Here is a 4921-nt window from a genome sequence, read left to right on the forward strand (position 1 = left end):
GCGGATTGACAGACATCACAGGCCTTTGAGATCATTATGGAGAACTCTCAGGCATGGAGGTTTCCTCACGATGTTTTGCTTCACCGTTAAAGAAAGTAATATTTAGGTAGTTGCTTAAATACACTTAACTCCGAAAATTTAGAGGTGCATGCCCGGGATCGAACCGTAGACCCCCCTGAATTACGTCGACGTCTTAACCACTTACCTAGCAGGTCTGCAGGTCTCAGATTTTTTCTACTGTGCGCTCTTTCAATAGACGTACACCTCAACATAGAGTAGGTATAGTCCGCGATAGTTTGGATGGCAATCCGGGTATGAGGTGAGGGCACGCCGGACACACGTATGTCACCTACGCTCGCCGCACTGGGTTAGCGCGGGAGGTGTGCGGGTGTGCGGGGCGTTGCCATCTCAATCTGTCGCAAACTATAGTTAGTAGATACTTCCACCTATGAGAGCCTTAATATTAATCTGTTAGTAGTTAACAACATTTTAACGATTTCCCCGTAGAAGCACTTCACTCGTATTGACAGGCGGGTTTCCCTGCCGGCGCGTTTGATCTCGATGATTTGACAAAACGCCTGTTTGACACCGACACATAGGTTTTCTCAGCGACAAGTGAAAAAAAAGACGACAAAAGCCGAGTGATTCGTTAATCGCGAGGGTGTCGGCTACTAATGGGGATAGGACAGGGAAAACCATAGAGTAGAGATTCTATATTGACTGTCAAATATTTTCTAGAGAAATAATTAGGTAGTTCATTTCTTGATTTAAAAATTAAAAGACATTAAAAAGAAACGACATAAAATTCACCAACAAGGAAAAGTACCTACGTAACGTACCTACTATGTTATTGTTTTTGTTTGACTGACTGATCGCACGCACGAACTGTTCAAACTACTGGACGGATACTGGATACTTTATTTGTATCACCACAAGAAGGATTACAATAAAAGAATAAAAAACACAGACAGAAGGAAGATACAAAAGGCGGCCTTATCGCTAATTAGCGATCTCTAATACCAGGCAACCTTAAGAATAGGAAAATATGAGGAAAATTAGACTGCAGTTGGTGTGTAATATACTAATATAATTGATTATAATATACATACCTGATTCAAATAACTGATACATACTAAACGAATAATAAATAACACAAACCAATAATAAATGTATTAAATAATATGTAAAATACCGATACACTAATAAAATAAACTAATATATATTATACTCTACAATCATACTAATTGATGTGGATGTTGTGGGCAAAAGAGCAAAAAATGAAGAATAAGACCGCTCCATGACTTCTGTCCTGTCTATCCTACGTCAGCGACTGCAACCTTAATGAACTTCCAAATGGAAGCTGCACGTATCAATGCCAATCAGATATTATTTATCGGAACATCAAGAGAACCTAATGGTAGCGCTGATGATGCTTTCACAATGACCCGCCGGATAAAAGGTGTGAAAGGTGAGATTAGGGAAGTAGCCAACGTCATTGTCCTGGGTAGGTCAAAGTAAAGTAAAATATTCTTTACTAGCTGATGCCCGCGACTTTGTACGCGTAGGTTTTTAAAAATCCCGTGGGAATCCTTTAATTTTCTGGGATAAAAAGTAGCCTATGTCACTTTCCAGTGGCCCTACCGCGGTTGTTTGACAGCTACAATGTCACGATCGCAATCATCTCTGATTGGTTAATGCTCGCTCACTATTGGCCACAATGCATTGTTGCAACAAGAATCGCACAAATTCAGCCAATCAGAACAATTGAGATTGTAATAATGATTGATGCAGGTTTTAGACAATCGCCCTACTGGTCTTTAACTACCTATACCCATGCCAAAAATCACGTCGATCAGAATCAGAAGGACAAACTAACAAACAAACACACTTTCGCATTCATAATATGGGAAGTGATTGTATCTACTCCAAATTTACGTAAAGAAATACAAAACAAAGATATTTGTACAATTATAGGCGGTCTTAACGCTAAAATAGCGATCTCTTCCAGGCATCCCTAGGATAGAGGATATACTTAATACTAATAAAAAGTAGCTATTCTTTAGTTTTGCCCCATCATCATCGTCAACTGATAGACATCCACTGCTGGACATAGCTTGGTCTCTTGTAGGGATTTCCATACGGTCTTGAGCCGTCTGAATGTATATCTTCGTCCTGTCCACTTAGTGGGGGGTCTTCTATCACTGCGCTTTCCAGTGCGAGGTCGCCACTTCAGCACCTTGGAACCCCACATTGAATCCTATGGGCTTCATATGAAGAAAGCTGGAGTCACTCAGTGAGTGATGCATGGAAAGAGCTTGGAGTCTCTCTACGTAGTCAAATCAGAAATGAGGTTTTATTTACTCCTACGGACCTGTAGGAAACGAGATTAACCGACATAGCTCGACATAGCACATAGTTCGAAAAACCGATAGTTTTGCTTAGTTTGCAAGTAGCATCTCGCTGAAATGCAATGCTTAAGAAGTGTACCTACCTAGTTACCTAATACCTACTATACGACGTCGATACGACCTTGTTACCGTGAACTAACAATGAATTTATGATACGAGTGCAAAACCTAACTCCAGAAGGTCTAAAGCGTCGGGACAAATCGTGTCACCTATGTGTTTCTCCGGAAATGTTTCTGCGATTACAAGGTAGGTACAAATTTATTCGAAAATCTTAAAAAGGCACTAGACTAGTGTGTGATTTCATATTTTAAAGTTTTCGTATAATTTTTTAGCTGTAATTTGGAAATTATGAGCGAAATAATGCACCGGCAAACACATATGCTTATACACAGAGGCATACATAGCCCCTCTTTAGTCGGATAAAAAATGATCCCTTTGTTATCCCTCAAGAAATAATGACAAATTTTTGGTCATCGGCACCGAGCGCCCGAGCGATGAGTCTTCTTTTGGATCCAAATCCATATTTCATGACGGTCGCTTTCTTCCCCCGGGCTGCAGATGATGCTGCTATTTCGGGAATAAATCAAAGATCAACGTTTTTAATTATATCCCGTAATCACCGCGCGACGTCCGCTCCGAGCGATACTTATGTTAATTTCTATAAAAGCTACCGCTTTGATATTTCTTTTGTCATTCGAGTGTTCGCCAATATGGAGACGGCTTACCTTTATTGTATCATATTTTCTCACTAACCATACTATGAATGTGAAAGCAGAGTAACGAAGTCGCGGGCATCAGCTTAAGCAGCATACCTAATAATAAAAAGAAAATATTATATTATAGCTAAACTCATCAATACTCAGCCCCCAAATCTTTGAAAGCTGAAATGTTTGCACTACGCGACAGGTCAAGATGGCAATTGGGAAGGTAACGCCCCACACACCCGCACAGCTCCCACGCTAGCCCGTTGCGGGCGAGCGCAGATGACGTGCGAGACGCAGGTGTGCGGGGGTCTCCCCGCCTCATACCCCGATTGTCATTTCAACCCGTCGCGGACTATATTTCCACTTAAGAGGAGCATTTAACCGGATAATTATCCAGTCGACATTCCAATATTTAATTTAAATTATGAATATAATATATTAGTAATCTTCGTCCACGAAAAAATAACCTTTTCGTGGTCCCACATCATCGCACTGTTGCTAGATCTATGTCACCTATACCCCGTTCATTAGCATCGTTCAACGCGCTTTTGGACAATAATGCTCAATGGGACCCATTTAATGATGGGTCTGTAATACTGGTTCGGGAGTTACTGAAGTACGCTGAGAGCATTACATGAATATGTCATTCAATGTTCTCAGCGTACATATTCAAAATCCTTTGATTTTTATCGTTTTGTATTTTATGTCTTTTTTCTTGTACCTTTATTTGTATTTAAATTTATTATTAATTATCTAGTTAGTGTAAGTGGCACTGCCGTTCTAATAAGATGAAAAAAAATAAAAAAAATAAAAAAATGAAGTAAGTACTTTTCTATCCACCACAAGTTTCTATTACAATAATCTCATTCCACACTAGTGGAGCACCTATATCTAGGGTCCACGCGATGACTTGCACAGCCGAAGGTCTGACGATGATGTATGTGCGGCGCGTAATGAGCGCCGGGATCTGTCGGGAGCGGCTCTAGCCTCTACACTATGTGCTAATGGACCTATTTACCTATCATCCTACACTAGGTTAGGTATATTACATACCTAGGTATTTAGTGTGCCAAAAATCTAGCAAAAAGTAAATTGGAAATTGGATGAAGTGCCGTTCAGACGTTCTGGTTTTCAGGTAGTTGGCGCCGTATGTCAGCATTACCATATCAAATCTTGTTTGGTTGGATTTGGTATTATTGCTACAGAAATACGAGAGAGTATGAACCAGTCAGAGGTGATGGCGATTGTAGCAATGCAAACTATGATGTTAAGCACCCCAGTCTAAGATTAAGAATGGGTCTCTCTTTGTTATAGTGTGCCCCTGTGTGTGGGGGTTAAAAGTGTGCCCAAGTTCATACGAACATGCTGGATAAATTAATCAAAACGACGAAATGTAGATATATTTCGGCACCGACTAACCGGTGCTCACTGCCTGCCAATCGGAACGTCTGAAAAATATCCATAAAATATTTAAACGAATGAGTAGTAGATACAATACAATTTAATTTTTGATAATGGATAAGAAAACTATTTCATTTCTTTTAAAATGTCGATTTCAAGATACACAAGAATTTTGTGTGAGATATCCAAAAAATGGTCCTCGCAAAACGTTCGAGGACAAAAAGAACCGACTTTCCACGCACAGGTTTTCTTTAAAAGTACTTAATCACTCAACTTTACAACTTCCACCCGTTTCTCTCTTCATAGAGCGGTACGATTTGTCACAGGAGTTGTATGTAATGGAACCTCTGACAAATGATGCCTCGCTAATGACGCGGAACGGTTATTAGGACCAGATCACTCGTTAAT

This window comes from Maniola hyperantus, chromosome 17, assembly GCF_902806685.2.
Source record: "Maniola hyperantus chromosome 17, iAphHyp1.2, whole genome shotgun sequence".
In the NCBI taxonomy this organism is placed as follows: Eukaryota; Metazoa; Arthropoda; class Insecta; order Lepidoptera; family Nymphalidae; genus Maniola; species Maniola hyperantus.